The sequence below is a fragment of the Eurytemora carolleeae genome, unplaced genomic scaffold, assembly GCF_000591075.1.
Source record: "Eurytemora carolleeae unplaced genomic scaffold, Eaff_2.0 scaffold342, whole genome shotgun sequence".
Lineage (NCBI taxonomy): Eukaryota > Metazoa > Arthropoda > Copepoda > Calanoida > Temoridae > Eurytemora > Eurytemora carolleeae.
Genome location: NW_019396284.1, coordinates 182,057 through 195,636, shown reverse-complemented (window position 1 = coordinate 195,636; position 13,580 = coordinate 182,057). Strand labels below are relative to the sequence as shown.

The 13,580-nt window shown below is 31.9% G+C and overlaps 1 long non-coding RNA gene across 1 annotated transcript in view; it reads right to left on the bottom strand.

Moving 5' to 3' along the window:
* Positions 1–3,563: 3,563 nt before the first annotated feature.
* The window catches only part of LOC111700153 (uncharacterized), a 40,489-nt gene continuing 30,472 nt past the window's right edge, over positions 3,564–13,580 (bottom strand). The window contains exon 4 of the long non-coding RNA XR_002764925.1: positions 3,564–3,655. This is a non-coding gene — a long non-coding RNA (uncharacterized LOC111700153). The remainder of the gene's footprint in view (positions 3,656–13,580) is intronic.

Genomic DNA, 13,580 nt, shown 5'->3' with positions numbered 1-13,580 from the left:
TTTAGTCTAGTTTCCATTGATGATGATGAGTGTATTTAATCTAGTTTCCATTGATGATGATGGATGTATTTAATCTAGTTTCCATTGATGATGATGGATGTATTTAATCTAGTTTCCATTGATGATGATGAGTGTATTTAATCTAGTTTCCATTGATGATGATGAGTGTATTTAATCTAGTTTCTATTGATTATGATGGATGTAATTAATCTAATTTCCTTAGTTAATGGATTATAATGCATATTATTTTAATCTAGTTTCCTAAGTCCATGGATAGGATAATATATATATATTCTCGTTAGGAAACATATCTCTGAAATAAATGATGCGAAAACAATGGCTTCGGATGTATTATGTGCTTTTACGATTACAAACACATTCATATTTGTTTTGTCCTTAAATTGTTAAAAACACATTAAAGGAACTCAACTTTTGCAAAAATTTTATTTTTAATCCCTTTATCTTTGAAACCTGAGGGTGTAAACCTCAGATATATAGACTATGTTGTATTTTCCTCATTGGTGTCTCGATAGAGTGCCAAAAGATCCGTCTTAAAACAATGAAAACAAAAATGTTAATTTCAAAGAATTCGTTGATTGTTAAATTAATAAGAATCTAAAAAAATAAAGTCATAAAATCTTATTTCTTGTTCATAAATATAACAGTTTAATGAAATCATTATTTGATTGGTAAACTTATTGTATTATTATATTAGTGCTTAAGAAAAAGGATAAGTGTAAGGCTTTTAAAAAAAATCCCATCTGAAACTTTTAATTGGATTCACAATTAGTTTAATCAAAGGGGCTGTAAAGGAAAAATGAAGATCTCTTGTTCCTCAACTGTTTCTACTATGGATCTGTGAAGAGCTGTTCCACAATGAGTGGCGTCTCCGTTCACAGAATCCTCTAGTTCCGCTTGTGGTTCCACAACAGGTCTGTGAAGAGCTGTTCCACAATGAGCGGTGATTCCGTTCTCAGAATCATCTGGTTCTGCTGCTTCTACAACAAGGTAACGGAGAGCTGTCTTCATCAAGTAGCTTTGTTCTCCTCTTGTTATTAATCTCCAGATTAATTAACCGATCGGGATAAAGGATATTCCATTCAAAAGTTTTCAGCTCTGGTAAGATATATCATTCTGAGAGCTGTCCATGAAGTACAAGTCCCCAGGCCTTAGTTGGATAAACGGAGCTAAGCTCTAACGTCTACCCTGTATAAGATCCTGGAGTGTATTGTTCCTATTCGCCAGATTCTCTACTCAGTTTAGATTCAGACAAATTGTTGAGGGGTTTTAGTATCTGGTCATATTCTAAATATGAAGTACATGCTTTAAATACTAAAAAAGCTCTTTTAGAAGAAAGATTATTGGATATAAAAGTTAACTGCAGTCCCTTTATTGTATAAACTGCCTCCTCTTCGTTAAAAATTTAGTTTATATTCAAGTAAAACATTTTTTTAGAATCCTAATTAAGATATTGTTTAATCATTTCTTTAAGAATTCATCAAAAACACTAGTCAGCAAGAAAAAAAACAATTCTCATCACATGAAAGGAACTAGATAACTTGAATTAATAAGATAAAAGCTTTTGGAAAAAATGTATAAGAGAAGAGGATGGGATTTATTTTTTATGACACTCTTGTGTAACTTTAGCATTCATACTCACTTCATGGTAGATTTTATTTTTGACGTGCTATAAATAAAATGAGCTGTATATTTATAGCACTGTGCTATAAATTAAATTAGCTGTATATTTATAGCACCGTGCTATAAATTAAATTAGCTGTATATCTATAGCACCGTGTCCCTCGAAATTTCTCGCTAAATTGCTTGGGACAAAATATATTCTAAAAAGGCTTGAGCCCTCTCGATAAAAAGAAAACTTCCGTCTAACAAAATTTTAGCACTGCGAACCAAAATAATAGTGTATACTTAGTTAGCATATTTTAGTTTTTCAAATTTTACAATTGTTCTTGGCCCCTCAGTTGAATCTATTCATACAGCCTGATCTGAGTCTCCATCATGTTTTCCTCTCAATAAACAAATATATTACATTCCACTCTCCATTCTTCGGTCAGTGTACTGGAGTTTGCTGCCGAACGCACCGAAAGCTTTGTTGAGGTTGGCTTCATTACATTAAGATTAGACGGAGAGAAACGATGATTATCCATTTTTATAATGTACTCTAGCCCTGGAGGGTGGGAGGAGAGAATACAAAAATATATGCCCAACGGAAATTGGTGTTCTGGCATCTCAATATACAATCAAGTTCGCTGCCAATGTTAATTTCCATCATTGTTTTCATTTTATCTCGGTTAATTTTTCCTCTTATTTTTTTCTTCCATTTTGAAAGCAGACGAATATAGTAAAAGCTTCTTGAGAATTTCTAAATCTTTCATTGATAAAGAGATATGCATCAGGACTGTATAGAAGAGAATTTGCAGTTTAGAATAGTTATTCATGAATAATATTCATGAAATTGTATTTATTATTCATATTCACCTTATGCTACCTTATATTACTTCAATTCATGATTGTACATTTATGAGCTTTTCAGAATTTATTTTATAAAGGAATTGAGTCTTTGCCACAAACTCAAATTTATACGTCTTATATCTTTGCACCTGTTGAATTTGGTACTTCAAAATTAGATTATTTGATCAAAAATAATTTATAGTTTGAAATACCTAAGATCTACCATATTGGGTTGCAAAGATATAGGAATTTATAGAATTTAATACAGAGTTTATGGCAAAAACTCAATTGAGTCAATACATTTGGCTTGCATGTCGATATGTTTGTATCCAATAAACAAGGCATATATGACCTCAGGGAAGGTGTATGGATGGTTAAGGATGAATTGCCAGAAAAAAATGCGAAAATTTAGACAGAACAATTTCTGCAAAATACGCTTTACGAATTATTGAAGATTGAAGAGCAACTGTTAACAGCTAAAATTGATACTAGAAAAGGGACCATCAATGGATTTTTAACCCTGTGTCACATATTGTCATTTATCAAAAATCAAATTTACGTTTTACCGACCCTTTTTTTAGACAAAACTTTTTAAAACCTTCCTAAAGCATCTGCACTGATAAAGTCAGGAGTTTATAAACAATAATTATGCATGGCCGGCAACCTTTACTCGAAGGCCTTTTTTCTATGGGTGGGGAGATTGCGCTTCCCCTCCTAGCTATACAGTTACAGACCCCCCTTCCTTTATGGGGACAAGTATTTCCTTTTTATCAGACTATAGTAGCATACACTAGTTCTAAACCATAGGATAGAAAACTCACAGATATCAGCTTGATGGATGTATAACTTTCTATACATACATAAAGGAATATGTTTATACAGCTCAATCCATTTAGAACCAAACAGATATCTGAATCTGTATTTTTATCTGTATCTGTATCTGTATCTATATCTGTATCTGTATCTGTATCTGTATCTGTATCTGTATCTGTATCTGTATCTGTATCTGTATCTGTATCTGTATCTGTATCTGTATCTGAATCTGTATCTGTATCTGAACCGATTATTCCATATTGATGGATTACCTGGCAGCCTAGAAGTATATGTTGGCATCTTCTTCCATCCTTTAGATAAGAACCTACAGTATCCATCCGAAACAGTAAACCTTGCCAGGAATCAACCATTTCTAAAAATAAGGAAATCCAAGATGAAAAACAGATTTGTGTTAGTTTTTATATCATTAAAGGATTTTTCTTCGTTTTTCTACTTTTAAAAATACTATTCAAACTTTTTTGTAATTCAAAATTTCATTAAAAACAGTGGAGTGCATTTACTTTGAAACTATTTAACTTTGCCAAATAATAAAATCTCTAGTAACATTTTACAATTAAATGAAAAACTAAAGACAACAATCATCCCACTGTTTGTTTTCTAGATAAAAAAGGAACTGAGTTTTTGACCCAATCTAATTTTTTAAACCCTATATCTTTGCATCTAGATGACATTGGTTTGCAGCAAAAATTCAATAGACGAATACACACATTTTAAAAATTTTAAGATTTATTTTTGTCGTCGAAAAAGACTAACAATCTACTACCCATTAACTCAAAATTTTAAAAACAAATATTTGACATTTTTTTAAGAATTGAGGGAAATATTCCCAATGCCTCTCTTTTTGAAGGTCTTTTATCTTTTTCTCCTCAAACATTTTTTTTGTGATGCTAACTTTAATATCAATATATAAATAGACAGAAGTACTTTTTCTCAACAAATCATTCAAACTTTATATAAGAATTCTTAAAGAAAAAAGTAGCAACGATTTATTGTGATTTGTTTTTACTTTCTCCAGATGTACAGTTGATGTTTTACAATAAATTGTAACGTTTAATATATATAACGCATAAACCTACAGAAAACAAACTAAACACAATCGTCAGAGGAAGAAATAAATAAATCCACAGGGTTACCAACCCACAAGAGTTCAGATTCTACTGTTCAGAATTAATTCGTTTTTATATTCACTTTTTCCTGAAGCTGAGATCTTGCATCTTTTTGGATAAAATTAGTCAGCTCATTTGTTAACAACATAACGTTGGATTTTAATGTTTAGGAGCTGTTGGTCGGCATAAAAGTCTCAACCTTTGTGGAACCCTGTATCCGGACAGCGTAGCAAACCCCAGTTTATGAATAGCATACCAGATTTACTTCTGTGTATAAAATATAAATATTTGTTTGATGATGAACAATAGAAGACCGGACATATTGTATAGATAGAGTCAGGTTTGATTTGGATTATTAAATATACAATATTCACCATATCTCTAGGGAGGTTAGGGAAGGATGGGGGAGGGTAGGTAAGTCTGTTTTTGCGAAACATATAGGGTAGGGGAGAGTAGGGATGGGTAGGGAAAGGATAGGGTAGGGAAGGAAAGGGAAGGGAGAATAGAGACGTTGAGTTCAACAGGGAGAAGTAGGAGTATGGTGTAAAATCGGGGGGGGGGGGGGGGGGGGGGTCAGAGAAAATCTGGGGTCTCCGCGGATATATAGCATTTTAATGATGATCCCAGACTTGATCAAAATTCTAGGTAAATTAATAAACTAAGGATTTTTTTAAATCATTGGAAATCCTTAAGCAGAGAAATATTTAAAAGAAGGAATTGTATTATGGCTTGAAAAATCCAATAGAATCTAATTCTGGCTTGAAATTCAATTTGCAGTTTTTTACTCTGTATATTAGAATTATATCTATTTTTATCAAAATAACACGTACGTTTAACAGTTCCTACGGGCTAATGTTCACTCAAAAAGTATTGATCTGGGGCAGATCATTTTTTTACTTTTCTAACCAACACATGCCCCAAACTTTAGGCAAACATCTTCTGCCTATGTACTCAGGCATACTGCCTGATGGCTAATTAATTTTACCATAGCTTTTTGCACAGACGCCTCTCCAGGAAATTTGAACATTTCCACTTTTTCTTGAATGCAAACTTTTTAAATATTTACAATTTTTTTGTTGATTTTTTTAGATTACGCGATAAATCTACTTTTCTTTAAAATTTTCAATTTGTTTTGCAGGTTATTGAAGTAAAACTCAAGGGTTTTTCAAAAATGTATCTCAACTCTCAACTCTAAGGCCCTTCTACATTAGACAAAAAGAGCTCAACAGAGGGATAGGGCTAAACTATTTGTATAGTTGTACCCCTGCTGTGTACTTTTTTTGTTTCTTTCACATATATGTGATTACAAGTTTATGTTATAGAGCAGAAAAGAGAGAATTTCTTCCCATTCATTTCTCCCAAGCCGTCCTGCCTCATGCATTTGGTATATTACAGAACACGATTGATGATCAGTAAATACAGAGATAAACATACTACCCTCACTACCACCGACTTGTTGAAACTTTTTTATCAACATTTATTCAAGAACATATCTTTCAGTTCCCCACTACCCTCGCTACCTCCGACTTTTTAAGAATCTATATATCAACTTTTTTTTCAAGATTTTTTTTTAATTTTAACTACCCTCACTACCATCCGACTTGTTAAAACTTTTTTATCAACATTTATTCAAGAATACCTCCGTCTTTAAAATCAATATTTCAACATTTTTTTCAAGAATTTTTTTTAAATTTTAACTACCCTCACTACCACCGACTTGTTAAAACTTTTTTATCAACATTTATTCAAGATTTTTTTTTTCAATTCCCCACTACCCTCACTACCACCGACTTGTTGAAACTTTTTTATCAACATTTGGGGGAGGGTGAAGAGGGGGGGATGGGAGGAGGGGAGGAATGGGAGGGGATAAAAGTGACCCAAACCTCTAAGTCTGATTCGGAGGAATATAATGATAATATATTATTTGCTTTATACATTTCATCTGATGTGAAAAAAGGAATATTTTTGTTATGAAAAGAATTGTATTTACTCGCCTCAAAGGCACTGTAAGCGCATTTTAAAAAGTCCTTCATGAAAAGATTGTAATTCGCAAAGATTTGTAAACTAATTTTTTTAAAATTGCGGGTTCTTGACCATTTCTAATGCAGAAAAACATATAGAATTAAACATTTTAAAACTAGAAAAAACTACCATATTTTTAATTTATTGATCCGATAATGGTTTCACGGGTATTGTTGTGAATCGTGCATTGTAATCTTTGTTGAAGTGTCGCTTTAAATTTCGCTTTACGTTAAAGTTTTCTTTTACTTTCGCAACCTGATGGTAAGTCACTTACATTGATATTTCTTACTAAGATAAATTGATCTTCGACATTGGGTTGCAAAGATATAAGTTTAGAAAATTTGTGAATTAGAGTTTTGAGGAGGGATGAAAGGAGTAGGGGGTAAGTGAAGAGGGTAAGGGAAGGGGGTAAAGGAAGAGGGTAAGGGTGTAGGGTGTAGGGTGTAGGGTGTAGGGTGTAGGGTGTAGGGTGTAGGGNGGGTAGAGGGTAAGGGAAGGGGGTAAGGGAAGGGGGTAAGGGAAGGGGGTAAGGGTAGAGGGTAAGGAAATAGAACTGTTTGTTTCTCATTTCTAGAACTAGATATATACGACAGATTTTATTCTTTATGTTTAGACTTAGGCCATAAATATGATATTGTGTAATAAATACAACAATCCCCATACTTGTTAACCTGAACATACCTAGATATATTACGTTATATATTACATATTTGTTAACCCGACAAGATATCTAGATAGATACGTTGTACATTGTCTGTAAATCTAAATGTGCTTATCATTAACTACGCAAAACTTGTAATGCATGATTAACCTAGCCTAGCTACGTCTGTAAATACGTCAAAACCTGTATACTGTGATTAACTCAACGATAATATATATATAAATATGCAGACAGGTATAAATTTAGAGGTCTTGAGATAATGAGCACAAAGCACCATCTCTAACAAATTCTTGTATAAATGTTGAAAAAAAAGTTTCAACAAGTCGGTGGTAGTGAGGGTAGTGGGGAATTTGTTTTTTATTTCAAACTACCCTCACAACCACCGACTTGTTGAAACTTTTTTTTCAACATTTATTCAATTTATATATATCTGCGCTAATCTTGTAAATACGTATATTATTGATCTGTAACATAGCTATCTAAATACACACTAGTTGATATACAGACTCCGTATTGATTACTGCGAAAGAGTAAGTGTTCTTTGTTTTAACAAATGAGTTGAGTGATCATGTCCATAGGTTTGGCATTGACAGTTACAAGCTAGTGTTCGTGTGGACATCGATAGCTCGCGAGATCGTTCCCATTGGTTTGTAATTGATAGTTTACAGATCGTGTCGGAGTTGAGGCAGTGATAGCTCGAGATCGTGTCCTAGTTGAGGCATTGATAGTTTACGAGATTATATCCGAGTTGAGGCATTAATTGCTCAAGATCGTGTCCGAGTTGAGGCATTGATAGCTCAAGGTCGTGTCATAGTTGAGGCATTGACAGTTTACAAGATTATTTCCGAGTTCAGACATTGATAGTTTAAAAAATCATGTCCAAATTGAGGTATTGATAGTTCAGAGAGTTTAGAGATTGTGTCCGAGTTGAGACATCGACATCCTGGTAAAGATAGATCGTGTCCGGTTTGACATTGATAGTAAAGTGAGTTGCACCTAGATAGTTACAGGTTTGAGAAACCCTTATAATGTAAATCATCACCATATGAGTGAGTGTTAGCAGCAAACTCCTCTTTTATAATTTCTTTAACTTTACAACCCAAAGTTAACACCAAGTTGCAAAGATATGGGGATTAAAGAATTTGAGATTGTGGAAAAGAATCGATTCCTTTACTTCTTGAGATTGATTGTATACCTTGGAGGTTGAATATTAAATATATATGATGTTTTATGTAAATTGAAAATATAAATCAACCTAGATCCATCCAATCCATCATCCTTTAGACATGCTTCACTTTTTTTTCTGACATTTAATATTTTAGAACATGTCTATGTACCTTATCTCTTTAGATCTGAAAACACTTTAAAAAAATGTCTGAACTATTCAGAACAAAAAGTTTCGAATGAAAAAATGCATAAAAAAGCATAATTATAAGTGAGCCTTCATGCAAAGACGACACAATGGTACCTTAAAAACATTTTCCTGATCAAGTATGAATTAGATATTGTTGATAATTTTCAAATTTGGTCTCTCACACAAAAGGGATGTTTACTTCAAGAAGATATTTCTGAATTATCTGAATTAAAATCCTAGAAAAACATCAATTTTATTTCATGTATTAATATCCGATAAAGGTTTCAATGATGTCGTTGATGCTCCTCTGTGATTGAAAGATCACTTGAATCGACTCTTAAACACATTTATCTAAATGCGAAATCCTTTTTTTTTACATTGCTGGATTATTTACTACCAACTGCTGAACCAAATGACCACATTTTTGTGTTGACTCTATATATCTTCTATACTCTAGAAATCAGTCTTTTTCCTTCCAATTTAAATTTTCCAATGTAAACGGGAAAGTCATGAGAAATATTTCTAAATAGATAATATGTCAAATATGAAAATATGTGTATATATTTATGGAAATGAATCTCCCCTCCCCCGCATTCCANAACCAGCAAAATATGAAACTTTAAAATATTTTTCAACAAACATTTGATAAATTACTATTTTTAAGAAGGTCAATAAAGCTTTTTCCGCCTATAATTGATTAATATTTATATATAATAACGCTCTTCGCTCATATATATATATGTCAGCTATAGCTGGCCAAACGGCTGGACCGAATGGACTGATTTTTTGGTTGAGAAGACCCATGGGTACCCAAAAAATAACTCTAAAAATTTTTTTCAAATAGATTTTTTTCAAAATTAGTTTTTTTTTCATTTTAAAAGTCAATAAGGGACACAATTTTCAAAATATGCTGCATCCTAACATTTTATAAGTTTGATTCTATATTTGTTGTAGTAAATTTTCATAATTTGTTTACTGGGGTTAAATATGAATTTGTCTTCTATATTGGGCTGACCTGTTTTCAGTCAGGTTCACTAATATTTAATTTAGAGTGACACAAATTTATTAATGGGTATTCTAATTTGAATAAGTATTTACTGAACTGTCAAAAAATTGTGCATTTTTACAAGAATCCACGTGTTTGAATTTCAGAAACGTCATAAAGGAACTTAGTTTTTGCCACAAACTCTGATTTTTCAATCCTTACATTCTGTTTGTGCAACCCAATGTTGTAGACCATTGGTTTTTTAAATTATAAATTCAAGTTTAAAATAAGTTTTAAATAAGTTTAAAATATCAAGGGTTTACACCCTAAGATTACAAAGATATAGGGATTATAAATTTTAAGTTTGTGGCAATAAAGCTGCTCCTTTCAATCGATTAGAAAAGATGATTACATTTTTTTAAAGACATCCATCAGAAATTGATTTGTAAGCTGCAACTAAAAACATGATTTTTATTTACAAAATAGTCACCTTGAGTTTGATTTTTAGATGTTAATTTTATAAATACAATTTCAGAAAGAAAGATTCTTTGCCGAAACTTTGATTTTCAAATCCCTATATCTTTTCATTAACTTTAGTTATTTCTATAAATTCTGATGGATCAAATTTAATTTTGCAATATCAAAGGTTTACACCATCAGGTTGAAAAGGTATAAGGATTAGAAATTTGTAGTTTGTGGCAAAGACTCAATTCCTTTATTCATGTCTAATACTGACTGAATGATATTGAATAATATTTGAATTAAAATATTGTTTTAATTAAAAGTTGAAAGGATCCCTGAATAGGAATTTTCTCCTGGTATCCTCTTCATCTGTTTAAGTTTAAACCACTGCTCCGTATATATATATGAATTAGGAGCAGCATACAAGTCTTTTAATTAAATTTAGCTTGCTACTGACACAATGCCAAATTCAACTTTATTCGTGGGGCCTGGGCACATGCTAAATTTTATTTATTTGGGCTAAAAATGGTAATTTCAAATTTTTTATTTATTTAATTTTCTGTTCTGTTCATAAACAGTCCCTTTTAATATTCTGTTCTGTTCATGAACAGTTCCTTTTAATATTCTGTTTGTTTATGAACAGTCCCTTTTAATATTCTGTTCTGTTCATGAACAGTCCCTTTTAATATTCTGTTTTGTTCATGAACAGTTCCTTTTAATATTCTGTTCTGTTCATGAACAGTCCATTTTAATATTCTGTTCTGTTTATGAACAAGTCCATTTTATTATTCTGTTCTGTTCATGAACAGTCCCTTTTAATATTCTGTTCTGTTCATGAACAGTCCATTTTAATATTCTTTTTGTTTATGAACAGTCCCTTTTAATATTCTTTTCTGTTCATGAGGGTACATTTATCTTCCAAAACTTTACATAAAACAAAATGAAAGCCCAGCACAGTGCAGAGGCCTGTGCTCAGCAAAAAAAAATATTTAGAAATTATAATTTATTGAAACAATGCAGGAAAGATATGTTCATTGAGTGAATTTAAATATTTTTCTCTTCTTTGTGATTCAGGTTTAAAGTTACGTTTTTTAAACATTTTTAACTGGGAAACGGACGTAGACGTCGTAATAAAAAAGTATTTTAAAAATATTTAAATATGTCTTTTGATAAGAAATTCATTAATTTTATTACAAGGTAACACACGAAGTGTAAACATTTAAAGACGACTATCAGAATTCCTTCATTCAGCTGCTCATTTAATTTTTCTTTGCAAAACAACAAAAAATAAAAAAAAACTTTTTGAGACTGGGCAGAAGATAAATTTTATTCTAAATAAAGCTAGATGTAATATTGTTGACTTGAAAAGTCACTATAATAAAATAAAGAGATCTAAAATGGATATTTCTAACATTTATTTAAAACGAAAGTGTTTTGAAATATTTGCATTTAAGGCGGAGTTAAAATTGGTTGATTTAGAAATTAACAAAGGAATTAATGATGAATGTTGTGGGTACTTCATGGGAGTGATGTAGATCTTCATGTTGGTGAAGCAGATCAACAGGATCTTGAACAACAGGACTTATCCAACCTAGTAGGCAGAGATCGCGGCTTGTCATGCTGGCTATGAGCGATTATGTTGTCCCTGGAATGCATGATGAACTGGGAACCCTTCGGGTAAGAGCGTCTGCTGCTATCTGAGTATCTGCGTCATCATCATAAAGGAGTCAAGAGGCTCCCTGTGTTGATTCACAACGGTACCCTGATTAGTATGATTCACAATAGTACCCTGATTAGTATGATTCACAACGGTACCCTGATTAGTATGATTCACAACGGTACCCTGAGTAGTATGATTCACAACGGTACCCTGATTAGTATGATTCACAACGGTATCCTGATTATTATGATTCACAACGGTACCCTGATTAGTATGATTCACAACGGTACCCTGATTAGTATGATTCACAACGGTACCCTGATTAGTATGATTCACAACAGTACCCTGATTAGTATGATTCACAACGGTACCCTGATTAATATGATTCACAACGGTACCCTGATTAGTATGATTCACAACGGTACCCTGATTAGTATGATTCACAACGGTACCCTGATTAGTATGATTCACAACGGTACCCTGAAAAACTTTGATTAGTCAAGAATGCAGTATGTTTTCTTTATATGGTTTTCATAATTTTGAAAGAATTTTCTGGGAAAAATTAAAAAACGCATCTTTTCAATAAAAATTGAATATTTTTTATTTTGGTTTATCTAAAAGAGAATTGTGCATGCACTTTGTTAAAAGTAATGGAAGAAATGGTCGATAACCTTTTCATAAAGTACGTTTTTTGTTCAATTGTAAATATTGAAGTTTCCTTAAATTCTTCAGATTTGAATTACGTATTGCAGTAGCACTATATACAGTATATAGTATTTCGATTAAAAATACACTTTTATAAGTATCCCTTAGGAGTTAGGAATGAATGTTTTCTTTATATGGTATCATTAATTTGAAAGAAATTTCTGGGAAAAATCAAAAAATTGCATCTTCATTGAAAACTGAATATTTTTTATTTTGGTTCATCCGAAAGAGACTTGCGCATGCACGTTGTTAAAAGTAAGGGAAGAAATGGTCGATAACCTTTCCATAAAGTACGTATTTTTTTGTAATTGTAAGTACTGAAAATTTTTCTTAAATTCTTCAGATTTGAATTACGTATTACAGTAGCACTATACAGTATATAGTATTTCGATTAAAAATACACTTTTACAATTATCCCTTAGGAGTTAGGAATGAATAAAGTAAGTCTATCAAATTCAAGGTTACACCTGCCGGGTACATTATACCGTAGAAAAATATTTATTTAAAAGAAAAATATTTGTACACGAAACTGTTTTTTTCACCTTAATCTTTAATCCATATATCTTTGTGGCCTAATTTCAAAGTTCAGAATATTAATATTGATATAGATTGAATTGCCAAAGTTTGAAATATCAATGATGTAAACCATCATATGATAAGAAAAATATTGAGTTTGAGGCATTTAATCAATTCGTTTATATCTTAAGTTGGGTTTTTGTAATGCTGTTTTTGAATCACAACTTTTGAATTATTTTATTCCGTTAGGTTAACCCTATCTCCGCTGGGGTACTTGAAAACCAGGATATGTTGGGGGGGGGTCAATTTGACCCCCCCCTCTAAATCCCATGTTTTATGTCCAAATATGACAAATGATACATCATTAGAAAGCTCTTGTGCTCTACTTTTAGAATCTGCAAAAATTTGCAAATTTGCGAAAATTGAATTTTTTATCGCAAAATCCAGTTTTATAGTAAAAATGTTTGCAAAAAAAAATTTGTCCAAAAAATGACAAATTATACATTTTTGAAAAGCCCTTGACCATGCCATTTCAAATATGCAAAAATTTTTGCAAAATTTTAAATAACCTGATTTTTAATCAAGAAAAACTAAAAATGTGCAAATTTCCTTTGACAGGTTGTTTGCAAAAAATTTGCAATTTTTTTTTCGCAAAACTTGTGAATCCGTTTCCTTATGTCATAGGCTTTCCAAAAAGCTAAATTTTATCAAAATCTGACAAGTGAAAGTGGGTCAAAACAAAGATTTAGTTTGCTACAGGCAAGAGCAGTCATTCAGGCAGTGTGCCTGAGGACTCAGGCAGTTAG